Raw genomic sequence first — 18,101 nt, 5'->3', positions numbered from 1 at the left:
TCGTTCTCTCTCTCTTTCTTTTTCTCTCGCTTGCACTCTCTCTCTCTCTCTCTCTCTCTCTCTCTCTCTCTCACACACTGTCTCTCCCCCCTCATCTCTCTCTCTGTCTCTCTCTCTCTCTCTCTCTCTCTCTCTCTCACACACTGTCTCTCCCCCCTCATCTCTCTCTCTCTCTCTCTCCCACACACACTGTCTCTCCCCCCTCATCTCTCTCTCTCTCTCTCTCTTTCTCTCTCTCTCTCTCTCTCTCATCTCTCTTTCTCTCTCTCTTTCTTTTTCTCTCTCGCTTGCACTCTCTCTCTCTCTCTCTCACACACACTGTCTCTCCCCCCTCATCTCTCTCTCTCTCTCTCTCTCTCTCTCTCTCTCTCTCTCTCTCAAATTCAAATTCAAGCTGCTTTATTGGCATGAAAAACAATGTGTCAATATTGCCAAAGCAACAATGTATACAATATACATTGTAACAAAATTATAAATGATAGCAAATAATAATATAAAATGGTAGTAAATAATAATACAAAATTAAATACAAAAATAAATACAATAAAATGGTAACAGTCAATAGTAGGAATGTAATAAATATAAAATAAAATTATGGAAAATGAAACTATAACTAACTTATAACTAAATAACGGTCATCTTCTTCTTTATATCAGTACTACAACTACAATCATCATTACTACGACTACTACTACCATCACCAAACTGTTATCACTACCATTACCACCCATATTTGGGATGATAAACATTAATAATTATAGTAATAATGGTAATAATAATAATAAGTAAGTTACTGTTTACTATGCAGATGTTATTATTCAGTGTCCCTCAGGCTATGGCAGGAAAATACATATTTGGCTGCAAGAGGAGCCATTGCTCCTTCGCCCATGAGTATTCTTAGTTTTTCCTCTGGGTTCAATTTGTAAAAATTTGGAATATATGTAGTCATTTCTGTGAATAATGAATCTCTTTGTGAGGAATATTTATCACAGTAAAGGAGAAAGTGCATCTCTGTCTCTACCTCCCCTGTCATGCAGTGACCACATACACGCTCCTCTTTGGGTAGCCATGTCTTTTTATGTCTGCCGGTTTCTATTGCCAATCGGTGGTCACTCAGCCTGTACTTGGTAAGGATCTGTCTCTGCTTCGTATCTCTGACAGAGTAGAGATAATCCGCCAATTCATATTCTCTGTTTAGGGTCAGATAGCAATTTAGTCGGCTTTGGGATTTTGTTTCGTTTTTCCAGTATTGTAAATATGATTCCTTTGATTGGTTCATGATTTTGCTTATTGGAATTCTTTCTTTTGAAGCAGTGCTGGTGTTACAGTGCGTGAATGAGGACCCAAAAGCGAATTAACTTAAACAGAGCTTCTTTAATTACCAAACATAGGTAGGCTCAGACGGACCGGCAGATTCCGACAGGACAAGACAAGGTTACAGCAAACATGACGACAGTCTGGTTCAGGCATGAAACACAACAAACAAGAATCCGACAAGGACAGGAGCAGAAACAGAGAGAGATATAGGGACCTAATCAGAGGGAAAAAGGGAACAGGTGGGAAAAGGGGTGACGAGGTGGTTAGGAGGAGACAAGGCACAGCTGGGGGAAAGAGGGGGAGAAAAGGTAACCTAACAACGACCAGCAGAGGGAGACAGGGTGAAGGGAAAGGACAGAGACAAGACACAACATGACAGTACATGACAGTACCCCCCCACTCACCGAGCGCCTCCTGGCGCACTCGAGGAGGAAACCTGGCGGCAACGGAGGAAATCCTCGATCAGCGCACGGTCCAGCACGTCCCGAGAGGGAACCCAACTCCTCTCCTCAGGACCGTACCCCTCCCAATCTACGAGGTACTGGTGACCACGGCCCCGAGGACGCATGTCCAAAATTCTACGGACCCTGTAGATGGGTGCGCCCTCGACAAGGATGGGGGGGGGGGGAAGACGAGCGGGGGCGCGAAGGACGGGCTTGATGCAGGAGACATGGAAGACCGGGTGGACGCGACGAAGGTATCGCGGAAGAAGAAGTCGAACTGCGACAGGATTAATGACCCGAGAAATACGGAACGGACCAATGAACCGCGGGGTCAACTTGCGAGAAGCCGTCTTAAGGGGAAGGTTCTGAGTGGAGAGCCAAACTCTCTGACCGCGACAATATCTAGGACTCTTAGTTCTACGCTTATTAGCAGCCCTCACAGTCTGCGTCCTATAACGGCAAAGTGCAGACCTGACCCTCTTCCAGGTGCGCTCGCAACGTTGGACAAAAGCCTGAGCGGAGGGGACGCTGGACTCGGCGAACTGAGATGAGAACAGCGGAGGCTGGTACCCGAGGCTACTCTGAAAAGGAGATAGCCCGGTCACAGACGAAGGAAGCGAGTTGTGGGCGTATTCTGCCCAGGGGAGCTGTTCTGACCAAGACGCAGGGTTGCGAAAAGAAAGACTGCGTAAGATGCGACCAATAGTCTGATTGGCCCGTTCTGCTTGACCGTTAGACTGGGGGTGAAAGCCGGAAGAGAGACTGACGGAAGCCCCAATCAAACGGCAAAACTCCCTCCAAAATTGAGACGTGAATTGCGGACCTCTGTCCGAAACGACGTCTGACGGAAGGCCATGAATTCTGAAAACATTCTCGATGATGATTTGTGCCGTCTCTTTAGCAGAAGGAAGCTTAGCAAGGGGAATGAAATGAGCCGCCTTAGAGAACCTATCGACAACCGTAAGAATAACAGTCTTCCCCGCTGACGAAGGCAGTCCGGTGACAAAATCTAAGGCGATGTGAGACCACGGTCGAGAGGGAATAGGAAGCGGCCTGAGACGGCCGGCAGGAGGGGAGTTACCGGACTTAGTCTGCGCGCAGACCGAACAAGCAGCCACGAAACGACGCGTGTCATGCTCCCGGGTGGGCCACCAAAAACGCTGGCGAATGGAAGCAAGCGTACCCCGAACGCCAGGGTGGCCGGCTAACTTGGCAGAGTGAGCCCACTGAAGAACGGCCAGACGAGTAGGAACGGGAACGAAAAGAAGGTTCCTAGGACAAGCGCGCGGCGACGGAGTGTGAGTGAGCGCTTGCTTTACCTGCCTCTCAATTCCCCAGACAGTCAACCCGACAACACGCCCCTCAGGGAGAATCCCCTCGGGGTCAGTGGAGGCTACTGAAGAACTGAAGAGACGAGACAAAGCATCAGGCTTGGTGTTCTTAGAGCCCGGACGATAAGAAATCACGAACTCGAAACGAGCGAAAAACAGCGCCCAACGCGCCTGACGCGCATTAAGTCGTTTGGCAGAACGGATGTACTCAAGGTTCCTATGGTCAGTCCAAACGACAAAAGGAACGGTCGCCCCCTCCAACCACTGTCGCCATTCGCCTAGGGCTAACCGGATGGCGAGCAGTTCGCGGTTACCCACATCATAGTTACGTTCCGACGGCGACAGGCGATGAGAAAAATACGCGCATGGGTGGACCTTGTCGTCAGAGAGGGAGCGCTGAGAAAGAATGGCTCCCACGCCCACCTCTGACGCGTCAACCTCGACAACGAACTGTCTAGAGACGTCAGGTGTAACAAGGATAGGAGCGGATGTAAAACGATTCTTGAGGAGATCAAAAGCTCCCTGGGCGGAAACGGACCACTTAAAGCACGTCTTGACAGAAGTAAGGGCTGTGAGAGGAGCTGCCACCTGACCGAAATTACGGATGAAACGACGATAGAAGTTTGCGAAGCCGAGAAAGCGCTGCAGCTCGACGCGTGACTTAGGGACGGGCCAATCAATGACAGCTTGGACCTTAGCGGGATCCATCTTAATGCCTTCAGCGGAAATAACAGAACCGAGAAATGTGACGGAGGGGGCATGAAAAGTGCACTTCTCAGCCTTCACAAAAAGACAATTCTCTAAAAGGCGCTGGAGGACACGTCGAACGTGCTGAACATGAATCTGGAGTGACGGTGAAAAAATCAGGATATCGTCAAGGTAAACGAAAACAAAGATGTTCAGCATGTCTCTCAGGACATCATTGACTAATGCCTGAAAGACAGCTGGAGCGTTAGCGAGGCCGAAAGGAAGAACCCGGTATTCAAAGTGCCCTAACGGAGTGTTAAACGCCGTCTTCCACTCGTCCCCCTCCCTGATGCGCACGAGATGGTAAGCGTTACGAAGGTCCAACTTAGTGAAAAACCTGGCTCCCTGCAGGATCTCGAAGGCTGAAGACATAAGAGGAAGCGGATAACGATTCTTCACTGTTATGTCATTCAGCCCTCGATAATCTATGCAGGGGCGCAGAGACCCGTCCCTCTTCTTGACAAAAAAAAACCCCGCTCCGGCGGGAGAGGAGGAGGGGACTATGGTACCGGCGTCAAGAGCTACAGACAAATAATCTTCGAGAGCCTTACGTTCGGGAGCCGACAGAGAGTATAGTCTACCCCGGGGGGGGGTGGTTCCCGGAAGGAGATCAATACTACAATCATACGACCGGTGTGGAGGAAGAGAGGTGGCCCTGGACCGACTGAACACCGTGCGCAGATCGTGATATTCCTCCGGCACCCCTGTCAAATCACCAGGCTCCTCCTGTGAAGAAGAGACAGAGGAAACAGGAGGGATAGCAGACATTAAACATTTCACATGACAAGAGACGTTCCAGGAGAGGATAGAATTACTAGACCAATTAATGGAAGGATTATGACAAACTAGCCAGGGATGGCCCAAAACAACAGGTGTAAAAGGTGAACGAAAAATTAAAAAAGAAATGGTTTCACTATGATTACCAGAAACAGTGAGGGTTAAAGGTAGCGTCTCACGCTGAATCCTGGGGAGAGGACTACCATCCAGGGCGAACAAGGCCGTGGGCTCCTTTAACTCTCTGAGAGGAATGTCATGTTCCCGAGCCCAGGTCTCGTCCATAAAACAGCCCTCCGCCCCAGAGTCTATTAAGGCACTGCAGGAAGCTGACGAACCGGTCCAGCGTAGATGGACCGACAAGGTAGTGCAGGATCTTGAAGGAGAGACAGGAGTAGTAGCGCTCACCAGTAGCCCTCCGCTTACTGATGAGCTCTGGCCTTTTACTGGACATGAAGTGACAAAATGACCAGCGGAACCGCAATAGAGACAGAGGCGGTTGGTGATTCTCCGTTCCCTCTCCTTAGTCGAGATGCGGATACCTCCCAGCTGCATGGGCTCAGCACCCGAGCCGACAGAGGAAGATGGTAGTGATGCGGAGAGAGGGGCAACGGAGAACGCGAGCTCCTTTCCACGAGCTCGGTGACGAAGATCAACCCGTCGCTCAATGCGGATAGCGAGTTCAATCAAGGAATCCACGCTGGAAGGAACCTCCCGGGAGAGAATCTCATCCTTTACCTCTGCGCGGAGACCCTCCAGAAAACGAGCGAGCAAAGCCGGCTCGTTCCAGCCACTGGAGGCAGCAAGAGTGCGAAACTCAATAGAGTAGTCTGTTATGGATCGATTACCTTGACATAGGGAAGACAGGGCCCTGGAAGCCTCCTCCCCAAAAACAGATCGATCAAAAACCCGTATCATCTCCTCCTTAAAGTCCTGATACTGGTTAGTACACTCAGCCCTTGCCTCCCAGATTGCCGTGCCCCACTCACGAGCCCGTCCAATAAGGAGAGATATGACGTAGGCGACACGAGCAGTGCTCCTGGAGAAAGTGTAGGGCTGGAGAGAAAACACAATATCACACTGGGTGAGGAACGAGCGGCATTCAGTGGGCTCCCCAGAGTAACACGGCGGGTTATTGATTCTGGGCTCCGGAGATTCGAAAGCCCTGGAAGTGGCCGGTGGATCGAGGCGGAGATGGTGAACCTGTTCTGTGAGGTTGGAGACTTGGGTGGCCAGGGTCTCAACGGCATGTCGAGCAGCAGACAATTCCTGCTCGTGTCTGCCTAGCATCGCTCCCTGGATCCCGACGGCTGAGTGGAGAGGATCCGAAGTCGCTGGGTCAATTCTTGGTCGGATTCTTCTGTTACGGTGCGTGAATGAGGACCCAAAAGCGAATTAACTTAAACAGAGCTGCTTTAATTACCAAACATAGGTAGGCTCAGACGGACCGGCAGATTCCGACAGGACAAGACAAGGTTACAGCAAACATGACGACAGTCTGGTTCAGGCATGAAACACAACAAACAAGAATCCGACAAGGACAGGAGCAGAAACAGAGAGAGATATAGGGACCTAATCAGAGGGAAAAAGGGAACAGGTGGGAAAAGGGGTGACGAGGTGGTTAGGAGGAGACAAGGCACAGCTGGGGGAAAGAGGGGGAGAAAAGGTAACCTAACAACGACCAGCAGAGGGAGACAGGGTGAAGGGAAAGGACAGAAACAAGACACAACATGACAGTACATGACAGCTGGTGTCAGCTTGGTTGGTGAGGTCCAACACCAGCTGACTGAGAGGGCTCGTTTCTGGGCTCAGCTCTTGGGCTTGAAGTGCTTTAAATTGAAGACTCAAATTTGGACTTGAATTTAGATGTAGCCAAAATTTTAATGATCTTTTCTGTATTTTCATTATTACTGGAAAACGGCCCAATTCTGCCCTACATGCATTAGTTGGTGTATTTCTCTGGACTTGTAGAATTTTCCGACAGAATTCTGCATGTAGGGCTTCAATTGGATGTTTGTCCCACATTTTAAAATCCAGTTTATTGAGTGGCCCCCAAACCTCACTTCCATAAAGTGCTATTGGTAGGATTACACTGTCAAATATTTTAGTCCAAATTCTAATTGGGATGTTGATTTTGAATAATTTCATTTTTATTGCATACATTGCTCTGCGGGCTTTTTCTTTGAGTGCCTTCACTGCCATATTAAAGTTTCCCGATGCAGATATGGTCAGACCAAGGTAGGTGTACATTTTTGTGTGTTCAATTAAGGTGTTGTTCAGGGTGAATTTACATTTGTGTTTCTGACATCTGTTTTTTTTTTTGGAAAATCATGATTTTAGTTTTTTGGAAATTTACTGCCAGGGCCCAATTATGGCAATATTGCTCCAGAATATGAATGTTTTTTTGAAGACCTTCTTTGGTTGGTGATAGAAGTACCAAGTCATCAGCATATAGCAGGTATTTCACCTCTGTGTCAAATAGTGTGAGTCCTGGGGCTGGAGATTGGTCCAACATGTCTGCTAATTCATTGATATAAATGTTGAAAAGATTTGGACTCAAATTGCAGCCTTGTCTCACACCTCGACATTGTGAAAAAAATTCTGTTTTTGATTTTTATTGCACACTTGTTTTCTTTGTACATACATTTTATTAAGTCATACACCTTACCACCAAGCCCACTTTGTAGAATAGCCCTTCGTGCCAAATCGAATCAAATGCTTTTTTAAAGTCAATAAAGCAAGCAAAGATTTTGCCCTCTTTTTTTTGGTGGACGTGTTTATTAATTAGTGTGTGTAAGGTGTATATATGGTCAGTGCAATGGTTAGGGAGAAAGCCAATTTGACATTTACTTATTACATTTTTTTCTTGAAGAAAGGTTTGAATTCTTGAATTCAAAATGCTACAGAAAATCTTTCCCAAGTTACTGTTGACGCAAATTCCCCTGTAATTATTGGGGTCTGATTTGTCTCCACTTTTGTGGATAGGGGAGATGAGCCCCTGGTTCCAGACATCAGAGAAGCAGCCAGAAGTTAAAACCATGTTGAACAATTTAAGCACAGCATTTTGCAACTCAGGTGTGCTGTTTTTCAGCATTTCATTTCTGATGTTGTCTACACCACAAGCCTTTTTTGATTTAATAGATTTTAGCTTTTCATTTAGTTCTTGTTGGGTTATTGGGTAATCTAATGGATTTTGGTTGTTTTTAATGACTGATTCCAGGATGTTCAATTTTTCTTTAATTTCTAATTGGTTCTGTTGTAAGTCTTTTTGTGGGATGTTTTTGTATAGATTATCAAAGTAAGTTTTCCAAATTCCTACATCTTGTATGGCTAATTCTTGTGGCTTTGTTGTGCTTAAATTATTCCACATGTCCCAGAACTGATTTTGGTCAATTGCGTTTTCAATTTCATCAAGTGTCTTGTTGGTATAATTCAATTTCTTGCATTTCAGTGTTTGTTTATACTGTTTCAGAGTTTCAAAGTATTCATATCGTAGCTCTGGGTTGTTTTGCTGCTTATGTTTTTTGTTTGACATTTGTCTTAGGTGTTTTCTAATTGTTTTACATTCATTATCAAACCATTTGTCAGAAACATTTTGATTTTTGCTTCTGATGTTGCATTGCTTTGTTTTTCTCAAATTTGCTTTCGATGCTGCTTTTTGGAATATGCAGTTGTTTTGAGTAGCCAAATTGACACCATCTTTATTGTTTTGGTACTGTGAGTTATTGAAAAACTGTATAGAGTTCATAATTTCATTTGAGTTCAATGTTTCAATGAATGTCTCTGCACTGTTTGGAGCCCATCTGAACGATTGGTGTATGTTGTAAAGTTTATTGGGCTGTTTTTTTGAATGAATATTGCCGGTTAATTTCTTCAGAAACACGTTGATCTGACTGTGATCTGACAATGGTGTCTGTGGTCTGACAGTGAATGCACTAATGGAGGAGGGGTCAATGTCAGTGATGGCATAATCGACTACACTTGTCCCAAGAGCTGAGCAGTAAGTAAACTGACCTAAAGAGTCCCCTCTGATTCTACCATTAAGCATGTACAGGCCTAAGGCTCGACAGAGATGTACTAACTCTTTTCCATTTTTGTTCAGTATTTGGTCAGGACTGTTTCTATTATTTATAATAGGGCTACTGTACAAGGAGGGGTGTCCAAATATGTGGTGGTTACCTCCCGCATCAGTGTAGTCAGGCTCAGAACCTGTTCTTGCATTGAAATCTCCACAAAGAAGCACTTTACCCTGCGCCTGAAATGTAATGATTTCTGTCTGGAGATTGTCAAAAAACTGATCATCATAATATGATGAATCTGAAGGAGGAGCATAAGCTGCACATATGTATACATCATTGTCACAATAGATTGTACCTTTGTTAAGTTTTAGCCAAATGTGAGTGGTACCTTTTTTCATTTCATTCAGTGCTAAGTCCTGCTTATGCCAAATTATGATTCCACCTGAGTCTCGGCCCCGTTTAACATTTTTATGTTTGATTGATGGTAGTAAACTTTCTCTATAGCCTGAGGGACACTGAGTATCTATGTCTCCACGACACCATGTTTCCAGTAGGATTATGATGTCCTGTCCCTTGATGTTTTTAATCAATTCTGGATTTGTTGTTTTATAACCACAATGTGAAGAGTATAAGCCCTGGATATTCCAAGAGCTGATAGTTAATGATCTCATTTATAATAAGTGATATTCACTGGTTTGAGTAAAGTACATCGAAAAAAAATATATAAAAAAAATACTATATATATATACACATATACATATACACATATATATATATACATATATACATAATATATATACACATACACATACACACATACATACATACATACATACATACATACACACACACACACACACACACACATACATACAATATACATACACACACATACACATACATATATATATATATATATATATATATATATATATATATATATATATATATATATACATGCACATACACATATACACACATACATACAAACATACACACACACGCGCACACACACACACACACACACACACACACACACACACACCATTACATATAATAATTATTATAATACCGGTGTCAATACATTTAGGAATATTTGTAAACAAATTAATAAGAATGGAATAAGATTGCACTGTACTTATTTTATGTGCAATCTGCAACCCTGTGTGTTTGTGTGTGTGTGTGTGCGTGTGCGTGCCCGTGTGTGAATTAAAGGGACTGTCTAGCTCAGTAGTCTGCATATTAGTTGCAGTAGTTGGCGCACCTCTCCTATCTCTGATTGTTCTAGGGGTCTTCTGCCAGAGGTTACCTCAGCATATGTAGGCTGACGATCTGACTGATACATGGTGTGGACTGCATCATGTGGTCTACTTCCCTGAAGGGCAGTGTTCTGACCGACCCTGGAGTAGTGGTCAGAGCTGTGTTGTGATGGGCTGGGTCTAGTAGAGCTGTGTTGTGATGGGACAGGTCTAGTAGAGCTGTGTTGTGATGGGCCGGGTCTAGTAGAGCTGTGTTGTGATGGGCCGGGTCTAGTAGAGCTGTGTTGTGATGGGCCAGGTCTAGTAGAGCTGTGTTGTGATGGGCCAGGTCTAGTAGAGCTGTGTTGGGATGGGCTGGGTCTAGTAGAGCTGTGTTGTGATGGGCCGGGTCTAGTAGAGCTGTGTTGTGATGGGCCAGGTCTAGTAGAGCTGTGCTGTGTTGGGCCTGGTCTAGTAGAGCTGTGCTGTAATAAGCCATGTCTGGCTCTTTTCTCCTCGGGATGGTGGAGGTACTGTTGTTTCAGAAGGTGGGGCGGGGGACCTTTGTTGCTGGGGTGATGGGTGTGTGGGTCCCTGCCAAGTGTTGCATCTTTTAGGTCCTTGGCAAAGGTTCTGATACTGTCCTGATCAAGATGTATATTATCATATAAGTGTTGACATGTCAGAGTGGGGTGGTGAGCCGTTCTGACGTTGAGCAGTGAGGCACAGTCCACAGTGATCTGTTGATTTATTTTGTCGATCAACTTTCCTGGGAAGTCTTTTCTTGGTAGGAGGGTGGACACAACTATATTGGTTGTTGGGAACATAGCCTGTGCCCGTTCTGCCACTCTTCTCACTGCCCCAGATACATTTTCACCTTTGGCATGAAGGTCGTTTGTGCCAGTGTGGATGATGATGTTGTCAGGGGTGTCTATCCTGGTCTGACTGAGTAGCTGCATTGCACTCTCAGTTGTAGGACACCAGAACTTATACACCTGCTGTCTAGGGAATAATCTTTCCTGGACTAAGAACTTCCCATTTGAATCAATTAGGATTGCAGTTGTGGGTGATTGTCTGGGTGGAGCAGACTGGGAGGCTGGTATTCTGACCTGGGCTGGAGCAGACTGGGAGGCTGGTAGGTTAACCTGGGCTGGAGCAGACTGGGAGGCTGGTATTCTGACCTGGGCTGGAGCAGACTGGGAGGCTGGTAGGTTGACCTGGGCTGGAGCAGACTGAGAGGCTGGTAGGTTGACCTGGGTTGGAGCAGACTGGTAGGCTGGTGCAGTGTCATCCGGCTGTGTAGTGGAGGCCATGCTGGTCTCAGGTTCTGCTTGTGTTGTACCAAGCTGGTGGACATGTTCTCTAGATGCAGAGGACACAATGACTCTCTGCCGGTTGAGGGTGTCAATGTACCTCTCTTTTTGTTCGAGCTCCTTTCTTGTTGTGCTCAGATGGTCTCTGAGGTCATAATTTGTCTGACTCAGCTTGTCCATTCTGCTTTCTAATTTAGCTATAGATGTTCTGCTCTCCTCCCTGAACTGTTTCATCTCTTCTTTGAGTTTCTGGACAGTGTCCTCCTCTTGAAGCTTGTTCTCTCTGAGTTCTATGACCTCTGCTTCGACTAGAGAGAGGGTGTTGTGGAAACGTTGCATAGCAGGTGTTCTTATTGAAATTGACATGTCCTTGACTCTGTCTGCTGCAGGTGAGGTAGGTAAAGGGACATTGAGGGCTTCCTGCTGGGTCACAGAGACTATTGGGGTCTGCTTTTCTCCATCTCCCTCCTTGACTTTTTCCTCATTTTCTGAGATGATGTCAGCGTCTGCTTTTAGGGTAGCAAACCTATTCTCAAAAGCCTGGAGGCTTGAATCATTATCCTTGTATCAATACAGTTCCATTATTATATAAGTTTACTGTTTGATATGTGTTGCTCTGGTCAGCTTCTTCAAAAATGCTGATCTGACATCCTTGGCTGATGCCCCTCTTTTTTGAGAAAGGGAAATGGTTGCAAATAACCTTTTTCCATATGTTCCCTCGATTGGTATTAAAGATTAAATTTGCTCTTGTTTTGTAACTGGTAAGATCTGCAAACAGGCATTCATGGTTCTGTCCCATCAACAAACCTTTGAAACTTTTCTTAGCTTTCTCTGTTTGGATGTCTGGTGGGTAAACAATTTCCATAGCAACGCTGGTGATGTTGGCTACAATGTTGCAATAGAAGTGCTGTTTCTTGTATTATGGTCTCTTGTTTCTTCAGAGGACTGTTTCACTTTGTTGTCCTGTTTGCTTTTCCTTTTTTCTTCTGTCCTTATTTTGCCTTCCTTTCTTCCTTTCTTCTGTTAACTAGATCTTTTTTGTTGTTGTTATTCTTTGTAAGCTAGCTAGCTTCTTCCAGGAGAGTCCCTAGCAACTGCTTAGCAACATGTAAACAATTCAGCTAGCAATTCAGCTAGCTAAGATAACTGTACAATTTTATGAAAAATAGTTACTTTTTCAAAAGCCTGTCTTTTTGGTTTGTTGTTTGTTTTGTCTTCTATTGAGTCTTGCAGTTTTCTTTAGATTTTTTCGATGTACTTCACTCTAAAAAAACATTTAAATCTCAATATATACAGGAGCTCATTTTTCAGCAGCTGATCAATCTCTCTCTCTCTCTCTCTCTCCTCATCTCTTTCTCTCTCTCTTTCTTTTTCTCTCTCGCTTGCACTCTCTCTCTCTCTCTCTCTCTCTCTCTCTCTCTCCCCCCTCATCTCTCTCTCTCTCTCCCACACACACTGTCTCTCCCCCCTCATCTCTCTCTCTCTCTCTCTCTCTCTCACACACACTCTCTCTCTCTCTCTCTCTCTCTCTCTCTCTCTCTCCCCCCTCATCTCTCTCTCTCTCTCCCACACACACTGTCTCTCCCCCCTCATCTCTCTCTCTCTCTCTCTCAATTCAATTCAATTCAAGGGCTTTATTGGCATGGGAAACATGTGTTAACATTGCCAAAGCAAGTGAGGTAGACAACATACAAAGTTAATATATAAAGTGAAAAACAACAAAAATTAACAGTAAACATTACACATACAGAGGTTTCAAAACAGTAAAGACATTACAAATGTCATATTATATAGATATACACAGTGTTTTAACAATGTACAAATGGTTAAAGGACACAAGATAAAATAAATAAGCATAAATATGGGTTGTATTTACAATGGTGTGTGTTCTTCACTGGTTGCCCTTTTCTCGTGGCAACAGGTCACAAATCTTGCTGCTGTGATGGCACACTGTGGAATTTCACCCAGTAGATATGGGAGTTTTTCAAATTTGGATTTGTTTTCGAATTCTTTGTGGATCTGTGTAATCTGAGGGAAATATGTCTCTCTAATATGGTCATACATTGGGCAGGAGGTTAGGAAGTGCAGCTCAGTTTCCACCTCATTTTGTGGGCAGTGAGCACATAGCCTGTCTTCTCTTGAGAGCCATGTCTGCCTACGGCGGCCTTTCTCAATAGCAAGGCTATGCTCACTGAGTCTGTACATAGTCAAAGCTTTCCTTAGTTTTGGGTCAGTCACAGTGGTCAGGTATTCTGCCGCTGTGTACTCTCTGTTTAGGGCCAAATAGCATTCTAGTTTGCTCTGTTTTTTTGTTAATTCTTTCCAATGTGTCAAGTAATTATCTTTTTGTTTTCTCATGATTTGGTTGGGTCTAATTGTGCTGTTGTCCTGGGGCTCTGTAGGGTGCGTTTGTGTTTGTGAACAGAGCCCCAGGACCAGCTTGCTTAGGGGACTCTTCTCCAGGTTCATCTCTCTGTAGGTGATGGCTTTGTTATGGAAGGTTTGTGAATCACTTCCTTTTAGGTGGTTGTAGAATTTAACGGCTCTTTTCTGGATTTTGATAATTAGTGGGTATCGGCCTAATTCTGCTCTGCATGCATTATTTGGTGTTCTACGTTGTACACGGAGGATATTTTTGCAGAATTCTGCGTGCAGAGTCTCAATTTGGTGTTTGTCCCATTTTGTGAAGTCTTGGTTGGTGAGCGGACCCCAGACCTCACAACCATAAAGGGCAATGGGCTCTATGACTGATTCAAGTATTTTTAGCCAAATCCTAATTGGTATGTTGAAATTTATGTTTCTTTTAATGGCATAGAATGCCCTTCTTGCCTTGTCTCTCAGATCGTTCACAGCTTTGTGGAAGTTACCTGTGGCGCTGATGTTTAGGCCAAGGTATGTATAGTTTTTTGTGTGCTCTAGGGCAACAGTGTCTAGATGGAATTTGTGTTTGTGGTCCTGGTGACTCTCTCTCTCTCTCTCCCCCCTCATCTCTCTCTCTCTCCCACACACACTGTCTCTCCCCCCTCATCTCTCTCTCTCTCTCTCTCTCTCCCCCCTCATCTCTCTCTCTCTCTCTCTCTCCCCCCTCATCTCTCTCTCTCTCCCACACACACTGTCTCTCCCCCCTCATCTCTCTCTCCCACACACACTGTCTCTCCCCCCTCATCTCTCTCTCTCTCTCTCTCTCTCTCTCCCCCCTCATCTCTCTCCCACACACACTGTCTCTCCCCCTCATCTCTCTCTCTCTCTCTCCACCCCCTCATCTCTCGCTCTCTCTCCCACACACACTCTCTCTCCCTCCTCATCTCTCTCCCACACACACTGTCTCTCCCCCCTCATCTCTCTCTCTATCTCCACCCCCTCATCTCTCTCTCTCTCTCCCACACACACTCTCTCTCCCCCCTCATCTCTCTCTCTCTCCCACACACACTGTCTCTCCCCCTCATCTCTCTCTCTCTCTCTCTCTCTCTCTCTCTCTCTCTCTCTCTCTCTCTCTCTCTCACACACACTGTGTGCTCATTTTTCAGCAGCTGATCAATCTCTCTCTCTCGCTCTCTCTCCTCATCTCTTTCTCTCTCTCTTTCTTTTTCTCTCCCGCTTGCACTCTCTCTCTCTCTCTCTCTCTCTCTCTCTCTCTCCCCCTTCATCTCTCTCTCTCTCTCCCACACACACTGTCTCTCCCCCCTCATCTCTCTCACTCTCTCTCTCTCTCTCTCTCTCTCTCTCTCTCTCTCACACACACTGTCTCTCCCCCCTCATCTCTCTCTCTCTCTCTCTCTCTCTCTCTCTCTCTCTCCCACACACACTGTCTCTCCCCCCTCATCTCTCTCAAATTCAAGCTGCTTTATTGGCATGAAAAACATTGTGTCAATATTGCCAAAGCAACAATGTATACAATATACATTGTAACAAAATTGTAAATTATAGCAAATAATAATATAAAATGGTAGTAAATAATAATACAAAATTAAATACAAAAATAATAACAATACAATGGTAACAGTCTACAGTAAACATTAATAATTATAGTAATAACAATAATAGTAATAATAAGTAAGTTACTGTTTACTATGCAGATGTTATTATTCAGTGTCCCTCAGGCTATGGCAGGAAAATACATATTTGGCTGCAAGAGGAGCCATTGCTCCTTCGCCCATGAGTATTCTTAGTTTTTCCTCTGGGTTCAATTTGTAAAAATTTGGAATATATGTAGTCATTTCTGTGAATAATGAATCTCTTTGTGAGGAATATTTATCACAGTAAAGGAGAAAGTGCATCTCTGTCTCTACCTCCCCTGTCATGCAGTGACCACATACACGCTCCTCTTTGGGTAGCCATGTCTTTTTATGTCTGCCGGTTTCTATTGCCAATCGGTGGTCACTCAGCCTGTACTTGGTAAGGATCTGTCTCTGCTTCGTATCTCTGACAGAGTAGAGATAATCAGCCAATTCATATTCTCTGTTTAGGGTCAGATAGCAATTTAGTCGGCTTTGGGATTTTGTTTCGTTTTTCCAGTATTGTAAATATGATTCCTTTGATTGGTTCATAATTTTGCTTATTGGAATTCTTTCTTTTGAAGCAGTGCTGGCGTCAGCTTGGTTGGTGAGGTCCAACACCAGCTGACTGAGAGGGCTCGTTTCTGGGCTCAGCTCTTGGGCTTGAAGTGCTTTAAATTGCAGACTCGAATTTGGACTTGAATTTAGATGTAGCCAAAATTTTAATGATCTTTTCTGTATTTTCATTATTACTGGAAAACGGCCCAATTCTGCCCTACATGCATTAGTTGGTGTGTTTCTCTGGACTTGTAGAATTTTCCGACAGAATTCTGCATGTAGGGCTTCAATTGGATGTTTGTCCCACATTTTAAAATCCAGTTTATTGAGTGGCCCCCAAACCTCACTTCCATAAAGTGCTATTGGTAGGATTACACTGTCAAATATTTTAGTCCAAATTCTAATTGGGATGTTGATTTTGAATAATTTCATTTTTATTGCATACATTGCTCTGCGGGCTTTTTCTTTGAGTGCCTTCACTGCCATATTAAAGTTTCCCGATGCAGATATGGTCAGACCAAGGTAGGTGTAATTTTTTGTGTGTTCAATTAAGGTGTTGTTCAGGGTGAATTTACATTTGTGTTTCTGACATCTGGGTTTTTTTTGGAAAATCATGATTTTAGTTTTTTGGAAATTTACTGCCAGGGCCCAATTATGGCAATATTGCTCCAGAATATTAATGTTTTGTTGAAGACCTTCTTTGGTTGGTGATAGAAGTACCAAGTCATCAGCATATAGCAGGTATTTCACCTCTGTGTCAAATAGTGTGAGTCCTGGGGCTGGAGATTGGTCCAACATGTCTGCTAATTCATTGATATAAATGTTGAAAAGATTTGGACTCAAATTGCAGCCTTGTCTCACACCTCGACATTGTGAAAAAAATTCTGTTCTTTGGTTTTTGATTTTTATTGCACACTTGTTTTCTGTGTACATACATTTTATTAAGTCATACACCTTACCACCAAGCCCACTTTGTAGAATTTTGTAGAATAGCCCTTCGTGCCAAATCGAATCAAATGCTTTTTTAAAGTCAATAAAGCAAGCAAAGATTTTGCCCTCTTTTTTTTGGTGGACGTGTTTATTAATTAGTGTGTGTAAGGTGTATATATGGTCAGTAGTGCGATGGTTAGGGAGAAAGCCAATTTGACATTTACTTATTACATTTTTTTCTTGAAGAAAGGTTTGAATTCTTGAATTCAAAATGCTACAGAAAATCTTTCCCAAGTTACTGTTGACGCAAATTCCCCTGTAATTATTGGGGTCTGATTTGTCTCCACTTTTGTGGATAGGGGAGATGAGCCCCTGGTTCCAGACATCAGGGAAGCAGCCAGAAGTTAAAACCATGTTGAACAATTTAAGCACAGCATTTTGCAACTCAGGTGTGCTGTTTTTCAGCATTTCATTTCTGATGTTGTCTACACCACAAGCCTTTTTTGATTTAATAGATTTTAGCTTTTCATTTAGTTCTTGTTGGGTTATTGGGTAATCTAATGGATTTTGGTTGTTTTTAATGACTGATTCCAGGATGTTCAATTTTTCTTTAATTTCTAATTGGTTCTGGTTTAAGTCTTTTTGTGGGATGTTTTTGTATAGATTATCAAAGTAAGTTTTCCAAATTCCTACATCTTGTATGGCTAATTCTTGTGGCTTTGATGTGCTTAAATTGTTCCACATGTCCCAGAACTGATTTTGGTCAATTGCGTTTTCAATTTCATCAAGTGTCTTGTTGGTATAATTCAATTTCTTGCATTTCAGTGTTTGTTTATACTGTTTCAGAGTTTCAAAGTATTCATATCGTAGCTCTGGGTTGTTTTGCTGCTTATGTTTTTTGTTTGACATTTGTCTTAGGTGTTTTCTAATTGTTTTACATTCATTATCAAACCATTTGTCAGAAACATTTAGATTTTTGCTTCTGATGTTGCATTGCTTTGGTTTTCTCAAATTTGCTTTCGATGCTGCTTTTTGGAATATGCAGTTGATGTTTTGGGTAGCTGAATTGACACCATCTTTATTGTTTTGGTACTGTGAGTTATTGAAAAACTGTATAGAGTTCATCATTTCATTTGAGTTCAATGTTTCAATGAATGCCTCTGCACTGTTTGGAGCCCATCTGAACGATTGGTTTATGTTGTAAAGTTTATTGGGCTGTTTTTTTGAATGAATATTGCCAGTTAATTTCTTCAGAAACACGTTGATCTGACTGTGATCTGACAATGGTGTCTGTGGTCTGACAGTGAATGCACTAATGGAGGAGGGGTCAATGTCAGTGATGGCATAATCGACTACACTTGTCCCAAGAGCTGAGCAGTAAGTAAACTGACCTAAAGAGTCCCCTCTGATTCTACCATTAAGCATGTACAGACCTA

Source organism: Oncorhynchus mykiss, chromosome 29, assembly GCF_057628025.1.
Source record: "Oncorhynchus mykiss isolate SJ-2025 chromosome 29, ASM5762802v1, whole genome shotgun sequence".
NCBI lineage: Eukaryota > Metazoa > Chordata > Actinopteri > Salmoniformes > Salmonidae > Oncorhynchus > Oncorhynchus mykiss.
Note: the sequence above shows the minus strand (reverse complement) of the source record.